The following is a 21,075-nucleotide window of genomic DNA, read 5'->3' as shown; positions in this document are numbered from 1 at the left end:
TCCCTAAGTAAAAAGTGTCAACAATACCACCCCTTGTCAAAAAGAAATAAGGAAAACAACACATTAAATCAAAAGAAAGGGCTGCTCCTTTTTAAAGCAGAAGGTGTTTTTAAATCACCAGGTTAGTGTAAGTGCAATAGAGTCTGGGTTTTTATAAAAGTTAAAGTTGGACAAGTCATTCATTCATGAACTGATTATGAAGTCTCCTGACATTTGTCTGTACAAAAGTAGTAACTAGGGGTTAATCAAATTCCACTGAATCCATTTGTAATTGTGTTCTCTGTAAAGGTGACATTATGAGGCATCAGAAGCTACCGTGCACATCTGCAAGATCTGCTAGTGGGGAAAAAAAAAATAATCTGGCCTTACAAATGCCTCTGAGAGCTTCAGCTGACTTAATGCATAGCTGGATAATGCTACGTTACACAGAGAGTTAAAGTCTCTGGAACAGGTTTGAGTGCATGGGTAGCTGCTGGATAACTGCAAGGAAAGAAAAATGAGGAAAGATTTACCAGAGCACAGGAGGATGATGTGCACGTAGACATCTTCTAAATAGAAAAAGCAGCCTCCTCCAGACACATCTGATGACAAGAAAAGGAGCTCAGCTCCCATATTATGGTCCAAGTTCACAGCTAAAGTTGTTTCTAAGCCTTGCAGTTGGCACCCTTTCCACCCCATCTAAATACAGCCAAACACAGCCTCCTGAACATGGGGAACTGGCTGGGGAGCAAGGAGACCCATCCTCAGCTGTGACCACACACAGAGGTGGACTGAAGTCAACCAAGCTCTGAGGCTTTTGCCAGCCTTGTTGCGAGGTTATCCTGCAGAGACCTCAGGGAACATCATTTTTCTGTCCAACAGCATCACCATAGGGGAGACCAAACAGGGCCACACCAGTGAAGCCTATTTGGAGGATGCTGCCACCAGTGGGTGCACCTCAGAAATGAGAAAAATAAGAAATGAGAATACTGAGAAATAACTTTAAATGAGAAATAACTTTACATTACTCTCAGGAAGAGTAGCAGGACACATACAGGAGGCCAATAAGCAAAAAGTGCACATAAACTGGAGGCAGAGGTGAGCCACCCACCGTCAGCACGTGGTTGTGCCTTGCCAGTAATACATTTACACATCCATGAAACATGAATTGCAATGCAAAACAAAGCAATATGGTTGCAGAAAACTAATCTCAGGGGGAGTGTGAGCATCTCCCAGTGACAGGAGAGCCTCCACAATATTTTGCACTTGTATTTGAAAACAGAAACTGCTCTGGAAAGAGCCCGGTTGCAGCTTCAGCCTTTTAACAACCAGGCCAGGCAGATGCAGATCTGCATTGAATGTCTGAAATTTCCACTGGGCTGGAAGTGGATTAAGCTCAATAAATGCAGGAACCTGCCCAGGCTTCCTGACATGGCAGGAGGCTATCAGGGGCTATCAGCTCCTACTGAGTCACTTGGGCAGACAGCCCTCCTCTGAAGTTTTACGTGGGGCTTTGCTGAGCTAAAGGCTGCTTTCTCACCTTGCTTCTCAGGTACAACTGAATGGCTCGAGCATGCTGTTAACCCTGTGCATAGGAAAATACATCCTGCTTAACGCATGATTTTGCAGACCCAGGATGTACAAGCATTGCTGTAAATTTAGCAATTTTGCTGTCTGGTCACATTTCCTCCCCATCAGCCTGGGCAGTGTGATTTGTTGCCCTGGAAGAAAATCGCTATCATGTTAGCAGCACACAGCAGCAACCGTTCTAACATCTGACACAGCCGTGGTAAGCTCCTGACCTGACATTTAGGAGAGACTCGTTTCGACTCCAGTGCGCTTTGGAGTAAGCCCTAAAGACCTTGCCCATGCTTCACACCAGCAGCACTGCCTGTGATCAGAGCCTGACTCTTCATTGGCTGTGGCTCCTGGGGTCTTTTTATTCTTTCCGAACATTCAGGCTACAAATGGCAGCTTCTCAAAGCTAGATGTTTGGCTTGTGGTTATGGAATGGGAGGTAGAAGGCGTGGTTAATTCCCAGCTTGGCCACGTGCACCTCAAGCGATACCATCCAGATTTTGCAGGGCCTGGTTTATCCCAGCAGCACTAAGCTGTCCTGAACTGAGCAGCTACCTAGCAGAGCTGGGTGTGCTTGCCACACTTGCAAATCAGACCCTTAAATTCTCTGCCAGGCACGCTCCTCCAACGTACTTGTGCAGCACGCAGCACACAGAGCTCCGGAGGGTTCACGGAGGAGCTAAAAGAAAGAGTGGGAGAGCAGGGACCTCCCTTACCAGGGGGTCAGCAGGAGGGGGTTTTCCAACACCCTGGGAAAGCTGATCAGAAAACGCCAGAGGGAAAAGGGATTCTAATCCTCCCAAACAAACTTGGAAGATTACACAGGCTGACTCATGGGCACATTTAATGGGTTTCTGGCAGAGTGATTGTACCTCCTCATTTGAACCGCTCAAAACGAAGGCAGAATTTTAGTCACACAGAAATTACATCAAAAGGAAAAGCCAGATGTTTTGTGAATCCAACCACTAATGAGCTACAAGTGCTGTTTTTTTCCATTGTACAAGAAAATTATGAATTTTTAAACATATACAAAACAAATTGTTTGTGATTACATTAGACCTTCAAAAGAAAGTGGGAACATAAATTCAGAGATGAATAGCATAATATTGGATGCTTGCCTCACTGCTTGACTTCAATAACTTATCTCAATAAATCCCCCAGCAGAAAGCATCTTATGTACTTCAAGTCTGGAGAAGATGAGACATGAATGCTGGAGGAATTACAAGACAGAGGGGCTTTCTTGCAACAGTGAACAAGCTGAAAATTACAAGGTAATGGAAACTCAGCAGGAGGCCCCCGTACCCTGCCATTAGCTAACTCCTACAATGATTGCTGCAGAAATCACTTAGGTTATGTAAGCACCGTACACTGTTTCTGCACTTTGCATCTCTCTCCACCTAAGCACACAGACAATTTAATTAGGCAAGAGGAGATACCTGAGCAACAGGGACTTCAGTGTGCAGATGAAGCAGAGCTGGCTCCCCGACCAAAAGCAGCCCTCTGTCCCAACACGACCGCCTGCCTCTCCCTTCTTTGTTGCACTTCAACACTGGCTGCACAGACTGGTTTATTAAAACATTTACCTTTTTTAAGCAAATATAGCCCCGTCCTCCCAAAACCACACTACTGTCATGACTGTGGAGCTCGAGGGAATGATGAATTAACAGAAGGAAGGAGAGCATCAGGCTTGAGTTGGTTATACAGCAATTAGTGCACGTCTCTCATGCTTCCTCCTATGGTCTCACCCCAAAGACACACTTGTTATCCCAGTCTTGGATAATAAGTCAGATCCATATAAACCTCCCTATGCTTTGCTTCTTGTTTTATCCTCTTAACCTCCTGGTTGGTAAGTCCAGAATAAACAGGGAAGAAGAAAACCAGCCCAGCAGGTGCAGTGTGGTAGAGCAGAAGGGGAAGTGCACACAAAAGAAAGCAGGTCAGAAGAAAATGCTTCCTCCAAGAAGCTAGGACACAGAAACAGAGGCAATCCTCTGCTGAGAGTTGGGAACACGCAGGAGATACAGGGGAGATCATATCAGACTTTCCCCAGAAGCTGGGGAAGGCGAGAGCAGCAGGAATGTCTAATGGAGCATCACTTCATACTTAGGCAGTGACACTGGTGCTGTGAATGCACTTACAGTGCAGGCACCTGGAGGCACAGTGCCAGGACTGGGGAGCAAGGCACGTAGCCAGGAGCTCTGCAGAAGGGCTCTCCAGAACAAGGGGGCACCAGGAAAACATTGCAGGCCCCTAAGAACTGCTGTCTCTTACGCTCCCTTGGGCTATCACATCACAAAGCTGTGCTAAACCCTGGCTGTTAGAGGGAGCCTGAAGTTCAGAAAAAACAAGTGAACAAAATGCCCACAGTAGCCTGAAGTTCATGTTTCTCATCCCTCAATAAGAAGTTTAACCCCACAAGACCCTGGGCTCTGTGCCACTGGCCGTGGCAGAGCTTTAGAGCCAGAGGACAGCTCCTCCTCCAAAAAACAGAGGCCAGAGACATGATTTGCTCAGCAGAGAGGAAACAAGTCACAGAAGATCAAACCTGCAGCCTGATTCTTGATCTTGGGTGCTTAAAAGACAGGCATCTGAACCCATATTTAGGTACTCACATGAAGTATTCCTGTGCATAACCGTGGAAAGCTTGACTCTGAGGGACTTCAAGCTAGATACGAGTTGACACTTCTGATAGCTGGGATCTTGTACACATGCCTGAGAGTCACGCCTAACCTTACCTGACATCAGTCCCAGCATCCCCCAGAGAGAGGTCAGAATCAAGCCCAGACTGGGGCTAGATTAAAGCATGCCCTAATGGCAACCCTTGCAGTGCCTGTGCAATTCTGTGGCTCTGCCTCAGCTCTCAAAGAAAGGGCTGGGAGTTATGTCCTCTAAGGCTGTGCCCCTCATGGAAGCCCCTTCCACACTATCAGCATGTGCTATAACCATCAGCAACTCCTTTGATATACACTGCTTGTCCTTAAACTCAGCCCTCCTCCAGCATCCTCCAATCAATACCATACCAGGACTTGGGAGGTACCTTGGTATTTTCCAGTAATTGTGACAGAAAATGCCAGATGTACTGCAAATGCCACTGCAGCCACCAGGTGACATTTACTCCTGTGCTGGGCTTCAATATCAGTGGGACAGATTGTGTTCCAAGCAGGAGGAAGGACAAATTTCACCCTCTGTCTCAGAGAGGTTTTCATTATGATGACTGTTACTGGTACAAAATATGCAACAATAAAATCTTACTTCTCACTGTGTTCTAAAATAATATTATCTGAAATCAGAAAGATACTAAATATTAACTTTTAAATATTCTTGTTTTTCTTCTGTATCCAGAGGACAAGATGTCTAGAAATACCAGATAATCAATTTAATTTGTACCAACTTGTAATTCCAACATTTGCCCTACAGCTCTATAAATAAAGGTGGCAAGGGAGGAGGGGCACCTGCAGAATTTTTGTGGTGCTGCCCTGAAGAACCTCGGAGTACTTGTGTGAAGTTCTGGCATGAGAACGGGACTGTTTTTAAATCCTCTCAATACTACTTACACAAAAACAAAAAGGAAGATGTGGAAAAGTAACTGTGATATTCACTCTGAATGAATGTCACTGAGTCTACACCTCCCTCTGTCTGATCAGGTTACTTACAGCATGAGCTGTTGTCTTGTTTTGCAGTCTGGCTGCTCCCTTACCTGTGCTAGATGTCTCTATGTGCAGCCCTCATTACTGATGCTGCTTGACCTTTTAAAAGCAGAGTTTCATCCTCTTCTGCCTTTTGTCTTCTTGCATCGCTATTCAGGCTGTAACGAGGACAAGAAATAAGGTAAGTTCTTCAGTTCCACTTCCCTACCTGTCCTTCCCTTCTGACCTCTTTCTAAGCAGGATCCCTATTCTACCTGAAGAGCTATCCTGCGGCTAACCTGACCAGCACCAGAGCTTGCACAGTCTGTGCCTGATTTAAAGCAACAAACTGACAGTTTTCTTCCTGGGCTTGGCACCTCATATGGCACAGGAGTACCTGAGCCTCAGCAGAAAAGCATGGCAAGACATGTCCCTTGTGCAGCACAGACCCACTAAAATGCTTCCCTTCCCCTCTCACGGTATGATGTTAAACTCCGTACCCCCTCCGCAGCCGCAGAGCATCAGTGACAATTTTGCCTGTCTAATTCAAGCCTTGTCAATTAAATGACAGGAAATAAATGGCAACTTTAATAGCACTCCATAACTAAAATGACTCCACAATAATTTTTGCTTTATTGCTCACTTGTGTCATATCAAGTATCACATTATTCTGAAAAACATTCCCAGAAGGCGGAAAAAAAAAAAGAAAAGAAAAGAAAAAAAAACAGAAAACCAAAACCAACAACCAAATAATGAAGCAGTGAAGCAAGGAAGCAAAACTAGTGAAAGAAGGGACCAAAATGTGCTTTCTGTTTTGGGGTTTACGCTGTTGATCTCTTTTGTAACAGTGGGCACAGCTCAATGCCACTGACGCAGTGACTGTAGATGCGCCTAAATTAAAGTTGGTGTTTCACAGAAATTCACGTTTCCAAGTTTTGTTATGCCAAGACACTCAGCTATAGCCAGACACTGAGACAACACTGAATATTCAGAGGAAAAAATAAACAGTTCAAACCCGTGATTTAATACTTTGAAGTGTGGCATTGCCTCTGCTCCCTTAGAGATATCTGCTGAAAACTGACGTGCAGGAAGACCAGATTACTTAATGCTGACATCAACTTGCTTCACTGTGGATTCTTATTTGTTCTGAATGATCCTCAAGAACTGGAGAGTGTTAAATGCACACCACCAACCAGTAAATGCTTATAATGACAGTTATTTGTCATATATTCTCTTAGCACCGAATTTCTGCAGGGTGGATGCAGGACCAGGCAAGAAAAAGAAACACTGAATTATTTATATGTTGGAAGGGATTTCTGGAGGTCTTCAGGCCAACCTCCTGCTCAGAGCTCTTTCAGCTGTATCAGGTTGCTGAGGACCTTGTCTGGTCAAGATTTAAATATTGCCAAGGGTGAGATCCCAGACCTTCGTTGGGCCCTTGTTCTGGTGTCTGACCACTGGAACTGTTCTCTTTATATCTGGAAAGGCATATCCAGAAAGGTTATATATCTGGAAACGTTCCCTAATTCCTTTCCACTTCTATCACTGCAATTTCCCCCATCGAACACTGTGTTTCTTGCCTCTGCTCCTACCCTACTAGAGGTAAAGGTAGAATTAAGCTGTGTGGAAACCCTTGCCAGCATCAGTATTTTGCCTTATTCTGTAGTAACCAGCTTCTCTACTTGTATCCAGAGATGTGTTAACTCTTACCAGGATCTAAGGCCTAACCATGAAGTTACTGAGAGTTTTCCCGTAAGCAACACCTAACATCATCCTGTGATGTCAATGACAATTTGTGAACGCTCAACAATGTTTTACATTATTTAGTAAGGACTCACATGAAATCAGCGCTAGCTGGGATTTTGCTGGGCTATTGTATATGCTGCAGTAACATGCACTGACAACCAAATTCATGTTTTCACAAAAATAACAGGGCAAGGAAGGATCAGTGAATTTGCTGGAACGCCTGAAGCACGTCAGCACAGGAGACGTGACAGTAAAAGAAACATCACCAGCTGAAGCCATGAGCTCCGTGGTCTCCAGGCAGCTCTGGCTGGCACTTTGCTTATCATTAAGTAGGAAGTCGTCCAGTTTCTCTCCCAATATTTGCTGCCGTAGACCTCAAATATAATTCTTCCTGCACAGGAGAGCACTCCACAGATGAATCAGTTCCATTCGCCACGAAGGCAAACTGGTCTGCTACATAATTGATTTTCCACAGACAATTGATTTAAACTTTTCAAACCCCTCATGATGGCAGGATTAGATCTGAGCCTTTACAGTGCCCTACAGTTTGCAGGGCAAGCTCTGAGCTACGTTGCTCTTTCACTGACTTCTGCTTAATTGGATGAAGGGGACAGAGTTCAAGGGCAAGCCAACAGAAAGTATTTTATTTAAACATAGCCCTAAAGTACCTGTAATGAGGAACTGTCTCTCTCACTCCCCCGTATAAATGGCAGGAGCAATATTTCTATTCCATTCACCACTCTCGGCTACATGGTTAATACAGAAACCTGATTTATTTTATCCTATAGCATTAGTTCAGGAAAATGTGTTTATTATGGGTCCCATTATAATATACTTAGCACTGTCCTTTCAAGTCATGACTAGAGGTTTATTTAGGAACTAATTCAGCACCAACTGAGGTTAAAAAGAAGCTTGCAGGTGTCAGTGGAAACTGCATTGAATTTTTACTGACTGTTACAGTTAAAATAATTGGTATTAGAGCTGAGGGAAAGCAATTAAACATTTTTACATACAGTTTATTAACATAAATGGCATTACTTTTCAAAGCGCATTATTGTTTCCCATAAGTTTTCTTACTAGGTTATATGGGATATACCAAGCCTCTGTGGCTGCCAGGTGAATGCATTTCCTTCTGACAAAAGTGGAATTTGGAATTCCAGAACCTGGAGGTTCCAGCAGCTGCTAGGATCACTTCTACCCATGTCAGGATGGTCAGGCAGCACCGAGCCCTCTGCCCGCAGCAACGCCTAGAGCAGCCACCCCTATTTTGTGCAGAGGGAAAATATGGCAAAACTTTACAGCATTTCCACATCCTTAAATCTTTCTGAAAAAGCAAATATGAAAAATCTCAGTTTACGGAATATTTTCTTTTTCAGTCCAATTGAGCACTCATTTATTTTGCAGCCCCAGTGCAGAGGATATACCATCCCCAGAGGCCTGGGTGCTTACAGCGATCACAGATAGTAGCTGGACCAGAGTAACAGTTAACAGAGGTGATGCTTTATAACCTTTTTAGATCACTTAATAATGCCTGAGGTTTGGGGGCGAAGCAAAAAAAAAAAAAAAAAGCAAACAATAGGTTGGGGATTTGTCAGCAAAGCTGACAGGCACGTATCAGCAAACACAGAGCGTGTCTCTAAGCTATTTATGTTCTGAGTACTATGCACTATTTGAAATGACCGGTGTTGGATTGAATTTTCTGCATCAAGTTGCTTATAATGAAACTGTCTTTAAAACTGTACGTAACCTAGCTGGGAAACAGAACTGGTCACTGCTGTGACAGAAACTGAGTCAGCCAGATTTTTCAGGTAGATCTGCCCAGACCCATTTTACCAGGACACCGTGGAAGACCTTGGGGTTTTAACAACCCAAACCAAGGTTTTATTTGAAAAGGAACTTGAACTATCAGCCTTTCCTTTTACAAAGCTCAGAATGGTGTGGGTAAGATACAAGTTCCCAGTGTGTTCCTGGGGGACGGATCCTTTCATTAAGGTGTGCTCTCAGGGCAGTGCTCTGCAGCTTGCTGGCATGCAGAAAACTGTGTGCAGGCACTCTAGGTAGAGAGGAAGTCTTTTTGTGCACCCCCACCAAGGCCTGGCGTTGTCCCTGACCCCATGGTCACCTGCTGCATGCTGGGATCTCCCTGTGTCCAGTTCTCCCCCATCCCTGCCCCAAAGTCCCTCACAAGCACACTCCAGGACAGAGAGATCTCCTGCCCCTCCCAACACCTGACCCAGCAGCTCCCTTTCTGAAGGCTGATTATTCTGGTCAAGGGAATATAAGCATCATAGGGAAAAAAAAAAATCATAGTTTAAAAAAAAAAAAAAAAAAAAAAGCAGCAGGAATTTTGACAGACCACATTGCTTTTCCATCCGCAAATGGAACCGGAGCTCGGTTTGTTAACGCCACCCCAGGGGTACTGCAATGTCTGCCTCCAGACAGAGCTGTGATTAACTGGGAGCTGTGATTAATCACCAACGCCTTGCCCTACCTGTGAGGCCAAACGCCAAGAAAGCGACTGACCCTGCCAAGAGGCCGTGTCTGCTGCGTGGTGCCCCAGGAGGGCTCCCCGCTTTGCAGGGCGGTGGAAGCCCCCAGCAGCTCTGAGGGGCTCCCCACCAGGGTTTCTCATTGGAGCCTCCTGCAGCGCTCTGCAAAGGGCTGACCACACGCTGCCTCATTGCAGGTGGGAACGCGATGTGAAGGTTTGCCTGTGCTCACCCCGAAGGGGAGCTGGGGGCGCAGGAAGGGCTGGCAGCTCCTCCTGCCCCAACGTGGGGATGCAGCACCAGGGGCCCATGCATCGCCAGCACGCGGTGGGCAGCCGCTGCGATGTTTCACACGTCCAGCAGTGACCACAAGACAGCAGTTTCCACCCCCTGTGTTCATGTTCCTCCTTCCTAAAGCACCAAGTGTGGCAGCCAAACAGCCAGCCTGACAACAGCGTCTGAGCCTGAGACAATCAGCTCAGGACAAAGGCGAAGATAATTGCTATTGTCTCGCTCTCATCATAACAGTGCTGGGAAGAACCAGGCTCTCACTGCCTCTCCTCGCCACATAAAAAAGTAGGCTGTTTGTTTTTCTTCACAGCGACACTATTAAGTTATTCTGAATTAATATACGAGCCAGTCAATAGAGAGGTTGCTCCTTATGGCAGGCACGCAGGACACCCAGCTGACAAGGTGTTTTTCACATTAGAGCAGCAAGGTTTTTAATGGAGTGTAAATGTCTTTAATCACCCAGGCTAAACAGCACTAAGCACGAGTTCAAGGTGACTCCAACAGCTCCTATTCAAAATCTGCATTTTCATCTTCCTGAGATTAATTCATATTTTAATCGCTCCTATCACCGATTGAAGTGCGAGCGAAGGGAGCGCTTTCATTCCTTTGATCTCCTGCTTTTGCTATGCACAGGCAAGGTTGGACGTTAGGCAGACCTACAAAAATTACCCTGCTTCGGGGGACAGCACCTGGAACAAGTGGGGAATGGTGAAATCACACAGCAGAGGTGGAATCAAGGCCTGGGGTCATGTTGCCTAATGCTTCTCATGGCATCCCACGCATTTAATTCCATACACTGCTACCAAAGCGAGATAGACTTGATCAGTTTCCTCAAAATTTGATCCAGGGAAGATATTCAGAGAATCCAGTGAGCTTGCAGATTTCCAGCACAGAGTCAACCCCGCACAACAGCCTGTCACAAGCTGCAGTGGTGGCTGTGGCCCTGAGTCTCCTCCACCCCAGGGAGCTAAAGCAACACAGAGCTCCTCCTCCTACCCCGACAAAAAGGGCCAGGCAGTCCCACAGCTCCACCAAGGAGACAAACAAGGGCGGCTGTGATAAATGTAGGTAACATCACACGTCGGTTGGAGAAGGGACAATGAGACATTTTGTTCTTGCCACAGCACACCAGCGAGGAGCTTTCAAAGAAGTTGAAAGGAGGAAAATTCAAAGCCGGCAAAAAGGAATATTTCTACTGTGATTAGCCTACAGCACTCATTGCCATGGGATGTTCCTGAAGGAACGGCAAAAAAAAGATTTGAAAAGGCATTGGAAATACATCTGCCTATCGGGGCTGTCTCAAGTTGATGGCTGTCAAAACGGGGGAAGAGATCTTAAGGTTTTCTTTCCGCCCTGTGCGCACTCACTGCTTCTGCACCTTTCAGAGCCACAGGGAAGCTGGGCACACCAGCAGGAGCAATCCCTCAGCCTCCTGACCTGGGGACTGCAGGGGCCACAGCCGGGCCCTGCACAGGACCAATTCTCTGGTCGAGGAGCTCCTGATGCCCCTGGGAGGGACTCTGCCAGCAGCCGCCATCCTCTCGGCTGGGGCAAAAAGGTCTCTCGCCAGCCTGCCACTCTCCTCCCAGACCAGTCTGCCCAACTTTTGAATGGCACTTCCTCCTTTAATTTGATTAGTGACAGCTGCTATTATCTGAGGAAATCTAAATTGCCTCTTCCTGTGCTAATGAATCACTGTACTGTGTGTGTGGGGATTAGAGACAAGATGGATTTATTAATACGCTTCTAATTAAAGGGACAGTGCCGCTGGAACTGTGGCAGTCTGTGAAAGGGTTGTGGCAGGTTTTGGAGGTGGAGAGACACAGGTTGTCACTAATTACAAGCCACACTTGTACCTATACCTCTTCACAGACTGCAAATAGTGAGTGGGGATACGAATTTGGGTGCTGGAGCTGGACAGCTGCATCGATGGGGATGTCACAGCAAGCTTGTGCCTGCAGGAACCAATTCAGGCCCACCACAGGACTGGAGCCACACCGCCTGCTCCAGCAGCCAGCATGTTTTTAAACCTCTGACAGCCTGGAGGGAGGAGGATGTACCAAGGACAGGGTCATCCTAACCCGACTTCTCCCTGCACTCCCTCCTAAGCATCCTTTATTATCTGTCAGGTAATAAATCACACCTACCTGTCTGGTTAGATTTTGGGTCTGATGGAGGCTAACCACTCGGTTAGCTAAGAGTTTTAGCTTACAATTGCTCAGGTCTCTAACGTGAGAGACTGTAATGAGTTTGTTTTCAAGATAACTGGGCACTTTAAAAATCACCAGCCAGTTTACAAAACGCTAGTGATGGATTTTGTAAACTAAACCTAATTTCTGTACCAACCGACCTGTTTGCAAGAAGATGTGATCTGAATATGTGATGCCCTGGAGAGTTAATGTCATTCAGGCTGCTTGATAAAGAAAAAAGGAGTGCAAATAAAAAAATAAATCTGTGTACATTCTTCTTATCTTGTACTTAATGCCAGGAACCCAGAGAGATGGCTTCAAGGCTCAAAATGTAATGGAGCAACGTCTTCTGCCATGGAGCAGGGAAATGGGACTGGTAAGGAATTGCCTTGCAATGTCTTCACAATCACAGTCCAAACTAGCATCTTGAACCCCCAGTGATAAAAAAAAAAAAAACGCATGAGGAAAAAAAGAAAGTCCAAGCGCAGACATGTCCCACTCCCCAGTCATGCCATGTTTTGGACAGCAGAATGTCTAAAATGGAATGGTCGCTCTTATGTGAATACCTTTATATTGGGAATCTTGACTTCTCCATGGCTGAACAAGGAAGGCTATACGAAAGTCACTCGAGGAAAATATTTCTTCTTAGACTCACCTTCTATTCTAATTCTTTTGGCCTTGCTTTATCAAAATGCAGATCCAGTATCAGTAGGATTAAGACAGGACATGTAGTGAATAAACGTAATACCACATCCAGGAGAATGAGGTGCTCAGCTATTCTGAGACGCTCACTGCAGCCTTTCCCATTCAGAACAACATTTATGCTTAAGGCAATATTGTTTGTGGTGAGACTATTTACTTAGGTGGCAGAGCAGCGTGAATTTATGTATTAATAATCCTGACCCACTGAAATCACCAGACATCTCTTCATGGACTCAGCTCTGGCTTTGGATCAGACCCTGACCCTCAGCAGATGTAAATCCCCACATCTCCACTGAATTCACTAGGACTATGCCAGGTTAGGTCAGCCGATGCTCCTGCCCCTTCTCTCTACAGTAATTCAACATGCATAATTACCTGCAAAAGCATTCTGCTGACAACAGTCTTCTCTTCTCAAATGAACTATTTTCACTGCATTCCCAAGTTCTTCATCTTCCCTAATAACTTTGTACTCTAGGTGGATTATCCATCACCATAAAATCATCCACTCTTTCAGATACAGTTAATTTTAATGAGGTTGGCATGGACTAACAAGTCATTGATTCACATTTATAGATACAGTAAACAATTCATGATTTCTTTCAATCTCTACACTTGAGTGTGCTAAATAGATTTAGAAAGCTAGCCAGCAGTGCACGCTGGACACACGCCCACACTGTTACTGGGAGAGATCCAAACGTTTCCTGCAAGGTTATCGCCGTGCACTTTGCAACAGAGGAAGAGAAACTAAGAGCATATTGGAACGAACAGACCTGCAGGATAACTTGATTTCCTGTAGTCATTTCAAATAAATGAACAAGATTCAGGTTTCACTTATCACTATGTAAAGCTGACTCATAGCTCCAGGAAAAGCCAGAAGCAGCAGAAATGCTTTTCATTGTGGATTCTCTCTTTCAATGAGGGTTAAAGAGTAGGGGTACCTGGATTGCTGTTATAATGGAGGAAGAGACTGTCTGCAGTTTGACCTCAGCTAATTTTGGTGTTGGGGAGCTCACTGCTGTGCTCAGTCATAGCTCAGACTGATAGCAACAGAACCAGATGGAGAATCCCAACCCAAACACTTCTACTCCGGACATAAAAGTTCTCCAAACACTTTTGAGCTACCTGGCCCAAACCACTGTGCTCCATGTTCCTTTCACTCGAGCCTGTATGAACCTCCCCAAGATAAATCCATGCCTAGATTTGCCATATAAACTGCAAATGTTTCAGGATGTGAAAATGCAACTCCCAAGAACAGAAGCTCGGACTCAAAGCATGAGCAATCCAGTCAGTCTTGTATTATAGGGCCAGGAGGATCTTCAAGAGCACATGTAACCTACCTCCTCACTTACTTGCCCACACCCCAGCATTACATCTCAGAGATGCTCACCTGCCCAGCTGTGGGGCCTCCCAGTGCCCTCACCGCTTATTTCATTAAAAGATTTTTGCTGTAGGCAACCTGAATCTTCTTGGCCAAAGCAAGGCCTAAGCATCGTTACTCCATCTAGCGTAGACACCATGGCGAAATCGCTCTCTTCCCCTTAAGTGTTTTAAAGACACCTACAGTTCTGTGATTCTGTGTGATTCTGTGAAAGACACCATCTCCCCTCAGCCCTGCTCCACCACAGGCCCCTTGGCCTCCTGCTCTCCACTGGTAGCGATGGAACAACAACATTGTGCCTCCCTTCCTCGGAAGGGCAAACACATTTAGAGGATTATGAGTTTCAGATGCCACTGTGGGCAGTATGAGGTTCTTCAAAGTCCTTAGGAGAGATGGATAACATTGCTAACTACGAATTTAGCTCAAGCATTAGAAAACAAGACCACTTCCCTCACAACAAATTCAAGTGTCACGGTCTTGTATAGCCCCAAGTCATGACAAAAAGTCTTCCCATAGCGTGCTGCTAAGTGACTGCTACAGCGTTCCACCTTCTTCAGCTGAAGTCAGGAAACCAGATTATGAGATTAAGTAATAGGAAACTTTTATGAGACTCCACCTCGTGAGTGGGCATACCCCTAAATTCTTAGCAGCTATGTTGATAGGATTAAGCAGCAGACAAGACCTCCAACATGAAAGGGGGCCTGAGGGGACTCCCAGTGCATTGGCAGCATAGTGCATGTGCCGAATCAAGTCCAAGTAATGAAGGGGCTACGTCCCCTCCTGCCTTTTACCAACACAAGCATAATTTTGATAAGCAATGCAAACAACAATTTCTCTTTTGCCTAATTAAGAGATGTTAATTTAAGTGTGGTTTCCAGTGTGTGCTTAAGAAGCACAATTACTTCTGCTTTCACAGCATAAAATAAAAATCTCAAATAAGCTCCAAAGACAGGGCCTTAGGTTTAGGGTCACTAAACAAACAAATGGGCTTTGACTTCCAGGGATTCACAGATCGCAAAAACCTTTTGTTCATAATGTTCTTAGCAGACTAATTCCTGAGTCTCAAGGGACCATTTACTACATAATACTTCAGCTTCCGAGTAGGAGAAACCTGGTCCTAATTGTAGCAGTCTTGAAACAACCTGAGGGATGCATCTCTTTTCCCCAAGCCCATTCAGTTCCAAAGGGACAGGAACTATTCCTTGTGTTCAGCTTGAGAACTGGTCTAGAAAAGTGAGTTGCTGTCACATGTGATACACTCCAAAACAAGACTTAATGAGATGCTTGGGAAGCATTTGAAAGGACGCGAGCCCGAAGCGCGAGTCTCTGATCACAGTTCCTTCTTCATTACTCCTTTATAAGGAAATGAGGAGCTGTCTCTGTCAAGCAACAAGTAGAGCCACAAAGCAAAAGTGGAGAAGCAAATAGGAGCGGGTCCTCAACAGGGCTGGCACAAGAGCTTTGGATCATCACCCCCATCACACCTACAGCGTGGCTGTGCCTGGGGCAGGTTGGGGTGCTGGGAGCACAGCCCGTGAGTGCTGCCATGAGCACCCCCTTGGGTGCTGAGCACCAGGCTCCCTCACTGGGGAGTGCACAGGGCCAACCTGCCAGTGGGACATCCCGCAGGGGTAAATTAGCTGCTTTATCAGCATTTACCAGAGCAGAACCAACAAAATGAAGGCAAGCAGGATGAGAAGTAGACTGCTTCAGATTCAGAGCTCCAATAAGCCAACACTGTAGCATATATCACTATCACAGGGAAAGGAAAGGCAAAACGAAGCCAAACCTTGGTATTATTAAATGCAAAATGTAAAAACATTTAAAGTGACACCTTCATGAAGAGAGCTTTTAAATTATTCACAGTCAATGCAATACAATCCACAGCTAATTACAGTCTATACATGCAAATGAAAGTAATGATAATCATAATTACTTTGCACTTATATACTGTAGCAATTTTCATCTGAAGACCTCAAAGTCTTTATAAACATTAATTAATTCTCCCATCACCCCAGTGTGCTAGGTAACTGTTATCATAATTCTCATTTTAGAGTCAGGTAAACTGAGGGTCACAGAGGTTAAGTGGCGTGCTCACTGCCACATTTCAGTGCTGCAGGTGGGATCAGAAGGGATGGTGATGCCTTGCACACTCCTACCAGGCTGCAGGAGTTACAGGTAAGGGAGGAGAGCCGTGTGGCACACTGAGATGGGGGCAGGTGAAGGGCAGATTTTTGGGCCAAGGAAGGAGTTTAAAACACTGCACTGACACCACAGACAGCACTGCTTTCTGTAGTCCACCACGCTGTGGTAGTTCTGCTGACTGACCCACACATTAAAAGCTCTGACACTGATTTGAACATTTTAACGTTTGATTTTGCCTTCAACAGAACTGGTTTATCTTGTTCTTTTATTTTGTTTCTTCCAAGAAAATTATCCCACGATGCTTTGATAGGAGGCAGGCTTGCAGAGAAAACTGCAAATACCAGAATCACCGCTGCCACCAGCTTCAGCTTTATCTAGCACAGACCTCTTCCATGGACTTTAAAACATCATAGTGAGAGGATATGGTGCACTGCTGGGATGCAGGGCTGAATTTATAACAGTTTTTGGCACATGGGCTCAGATTAAAACCATCAAGTCAGTCCTGGGCCCTCTGCTTTCTGTACGTAGGCTCCAGGCGCACAAGAAAGCTTCGCTGCCAGGTAAGGCGAAGAACAGAAGATGAGAAAATTTGGGCTGTGTGCCTGTGGCAAACAGACACCCATGGGCTACACAAGTTAGCATCTATTTCCTACTGATATCCAATACGTTTTGAGACTCCAGAGGAAGAAATATATATATGCTGCTTCAGCAGTACCTGCTGTAGGGAAGGTGACCACAACGAAGGAATTGTCTAACCCAGCACAGACCTCCCAGGCCAAGCTGCTGGCTCCTTCCTGGGCCAACGATCAGAGCCACAGGATGCTGAAGGTAAATGGGCTTGAGAAACCCTCCAAGCAGAATAACTGACAGCCCAAAAGGCCACAGAATGCAACTTGTAACTCCTTTCACCTGTAATGATTTTCCTCTATTTGCATCCAGTGGCTCACAAAACGCACTCGGATTTTCTCCATACGCCCATTTCTAACGGCCATTGTATGTTAATCATTGTCTGGTACCATAAAATGCAACAGCCATCAATATCAAGCCTGCCAACTTAACAGACTCTTGTAATGGGTACATTTCTATAGACCTACACAATAAGACTAATTGCATGGGCTTGCTGTAAAAGCCAGAGGTCGTTTGATTACTAGCTGTTTCGTACCATGAAAGTGCACATTAATTATTTAAAAGATGGACTTATAATTATTGTAAGCTCTAAGTAATTACCTATAATTTTGGCAAGTGTTAGAAAAACTGATAGTCTAGCAAATTCAGGTTTTAGTCATTAGTAAGCTCATAATTACATTTAAATTGCAAAATGAGAATTATGCAATTTATCTCCCCAATAATGCATAAACATTACAGTGATTGTAGGTTTTAATGGACTATATTATTACTATAAAAAGCAGAGTAGTGATGGGCAGTGAGGGGCAATTTGAGTTCATTGCTGTTATTTTACATTATAATTGCTTATCAGTGACTGCACCGTGATGGTTCTCCTTGATTAACACGGGATAAGTCCATTCTGCCCACCAAACTGTACTGGAGAATACCAAAACTTACTGAAGAGTCAGTAGAAGGAAGCGATTGATTTTGCATCAATGCAGGACTAATTGCTGTAGGTAAACAATCTAGATCACAAATGTACTCACCCTCTAAGAGAACCAGAACTTCAGAAAAGCAGAATCCCCAGGTCATGCTGTTTTAGATCGGGCTGCTTTTCCATTCAGATTTTTCAGGATCTCCTCCCATAGACTGATCCATGCCTAAGGCTACTCAGTATTACTCCACCACGTATAAAGAACAAGAATGAAAAAGGATGCCACCAAGTAACATGTATACAAGAGGAATTTTGAAATGCTGCTACTCCAAAGCAGTCTCTGCCCATCTTGTATCCCAGCACGTCAATGGAAAAATCCATTTCAACACGAGAAAAACAGTGTAAGAACTAGATACAGTTCATCAGACAACAGAACTCGTTTGGAAATTAAATTGCTCAGCGTCTCTCCAAGAAGATCAAGTTTCTAATAATAATAAACTATCAAATTGGATCAAGTAGCTATGGATGCGTGTGCTCTGATACTTACAGATCGCCACCTCCCTCACTCCCTGCTGTAGCAAATACTGCAGAGGTTCAGAAAAGAGTTAATCTCTCCCTAGTAAGGTCCCTAGAGCCTTAAGAGCAGCAGCAGGAGGAAAGCAGTAAGACCTGTCTGAAGCTGAGACACATGAGATGAAGCACAGGACAGCAGTTTCTAAAGCACACAGTGATGGCCTACCTGCGCTCCTGCTGAATTTACCATGTATACTCACAAGGGCAGCGTGTTTGCTGCAATTCAATAACGCCATCGTTCCTTTGCTTTTGACTGATGGGTGAAGTGATTTGTATGTGGAGACTGCGCACTTCATCTATCAGACAAAGGTGTTGGTCACACAAAATCCAGGAGCAGTACTAAGAAGCAGATTAGGATAGAAACATAGGACATTTTATCCAGCTGAAAATGACTGGAATTAATTCACATTAGAAATCAGGTGAGGCAGATGGGTTTATATCCAAAACACAGCATTTTCAGCCAACAGCACTTCTTTCTACAGCCAAACAGTGATATTGGAGTTCAATACTTACTGCAAAGAAAAGGCAACACCAACTGCTGTGAATCACTCATGCAATTTCCTTATGGATTTTCACCTTCCCTATCACATGGACTTCTCAAAAGATTGACCAGGCAGCTTGATAGAGGTGAAAACTATGTCATTTACCTTAAAAATCAGCACCTGCCCATGCAGTTAATGCTTTGATGATTTTAGTCTGACTCTTGTCTACTTTTATCCATGAAAAATTTGTCCCCTTATGATGTGGGAGCAATGAAACACCGAGTTGGACTGTACTTCCAAGCTTGCCTGCAGTGAGACACTTTCATACTCCATGCACCTTAGAAGCTGGAGTCCTGCCAGTACAATTGGCTTGGTTTGACACCAGGGAAATTTAAGAGCTGCTTTGTATTGTTATTTTACCAGCCCTTACACAGTGTTTGTTTTAAATGATGTGCTGTGTGATTTAGTGGTGTTTGTACAAAATGATGAAAGCCAGTGCTTGATGTGCTGTACTGTGCGACTATTGTCTTCTCCTGGAGATGAGATATTACTTTTCACTGGAGTTTCCCAAAAGGCAGCAGTAGCTTTAGCCTTTGGGGCACCAGATCTGCTCAGAAATTCCAAAAATAAAATCCAAGGGAAATGAGCATGCCTTTAGCTCAGCTCTGCACGCCATTTAGCAGAGCAGCTCTTCCAGATGATGGATGGCAGGCAAGCAGCTGCTCCGTGCAGTTGTGGGATGCAGGCAGGGACCCTCAGAGCCCACACCTCGCCCCCAGGGGGTAAACGCTTGCAGCACAGCGGGAGGCATGCTGAGAGCATGCCAGGAGCCTGCCCCGTGCTGCTGGTGTCAGCGAGGGGGTTGCTGCTTACTTCTGGGAGCACAGGGTCAGGCTTTTATTAGCTGTTTGAAGGCCGCGTCAGATCATTTCTGGTGTCAATACTCAGGCTGACCCCTGCTCCTCTTGCTGTGACCTGTGGCACGAAGGCTCTGCTGTCTGGACGGCTTCGTTCAGTCAGGCAGATGCGGCTGGTGTACATCTCTCTAGCAGTGAGAACCAAAGTCCCTTCCCCAGAGGGCTGTTAGGAAAAGGAAGAACTACTTTTTGTCAAATGATAAGCTCTAGCTTCCTTAAAAGCAATGCAAGAATATCCTTTGTAACCCCAAAAAAGCCGGAATTCCTGTCCTGTACAAATTCCAAGTTGCTACAGGGTGAAAGAGCTGGAAATAACAGGACTCTGGGGACTTCCATACTGCTTAAGACAGGTAATCCAAAGCCTTCCCTCTGCCAATGACCAGCCTCAGGTGCTTCAGTGAAGATGCACTAAGCCTTACAGGAGTTAAACAAGGGATAATATTACCCCATAATACCTGCTCAAGGCTTCAGCCTAATTCCCATTTAGTCAAGTTTCACCTAGACACTTCAGCATGAGAATTTATTCCCCTTCCAAGCCTCTTTATTAAGCAGCTTAATTTGGCATCCAAACATTCAATGCCTCCTTGCACCTCCTTACACTCTTGGCCTTCGTAGGAACTGCCAATTTCTATTACAGACACATCCAGAAACTGAAGCAGCCGCCTCTCTCTGACAAGTACTCTTTGTCCTCTGGTTCAAAGGTGCGTCTAGTGAGTGGTCAGTGAGCAAGCAGGAGGCATCACAAGAGAGAGGGCTTCTCAGCCGGTGCGTATTTGCTCCTGTATGATGACAGTGATGGTGGCATGGGAACACAGGATCACCGCACTGACAGAGACTGAATGGGTCGCTGGCTCCATAACCTGATAGCACGAGCCACTCCATCACAATCTCCTAAAGATGCTTCAGGCTGCATCTTTAAACTTGCATTATTTTTTGTCCCTGTTATTCTGATGTGAATGCTGCTGTTACAAAGTCCTGCTGCTCTAATGGTTAAATGCTGTCTTATTTCCAGCTCAATTCATGGTTACTGTATATGCGTCTGCTCTTAGAGTGCGTTTCCCTCTCTTCACTCCCCTGTTATATTTTTAGACAGTGATCAGATTGCCTCTCGGTCTGTGATTTGCTAGACTAAACAAGCCAAACTTTTCAAGTCCCCTGTCTCACAGTAGGTTCCACTTTCCCTTGATCAGCGGGTTGAAGTTCACCTTTCCAGGAGAGGACTCATTGGGGCAGCACCGTATCAGATACAGCAGCTTGTCTTGCATCCTGCACAGTAGCACGGATACTTCTTTTCCCTTTGAAGAAGACCTTCATCCGACAAACCCAACATCACGTTGTCACTTCCAGAGCTGCAGCACTTTGGTTCTTCCCATGATCAAACTGGCACAAAAGGAAATTTGCCTCATTTATTTCTAGCTGATGTCTGTTAATCTACTAGGA

The 21,075-nt window shown here is 45.1% G+C and overlaps 1 long non-coding RNA gene across 2 annotated transcripts in view; it reads right to left on the bottom strand.

Moving 5' to 3' along the window:
• LOC137842202 (uncharacterized) overlaps positions 1-21,075 on the bottom strand; it is a 131,074-nt gene that overhangs the window by 98,180 nt on the left and 11,819 nt on the right. For both annotated transcript variants that reach the window (XR_011088953.1, XR_011088952.1), the window contains exon 2: positions 5,255-5,362. This is a non-coding gene — a long non-coding RNA (uncharacterized lncRNA). The remainder of the gene's footprint in view (positions 1-5,254; positions 5,363-21,075) is intronic.

The sequence above is a fragment of the Anas acuta genome, chromosome 19, assembly GCF_963932015.1.
Source record: "Anas acuta chromosome 19, bAnaAcu1.1, whole genome shotgun sequence".
NCBI lineage: Eukaryota > Metazoa > Chordata > Aves > Anseriformes > Anatidae > Anas > Anas acuta.
Note: the sequence above shows the minus strand (reverse complement) of the source record. Positions and strands in the feature narration are given on the sequence as shown.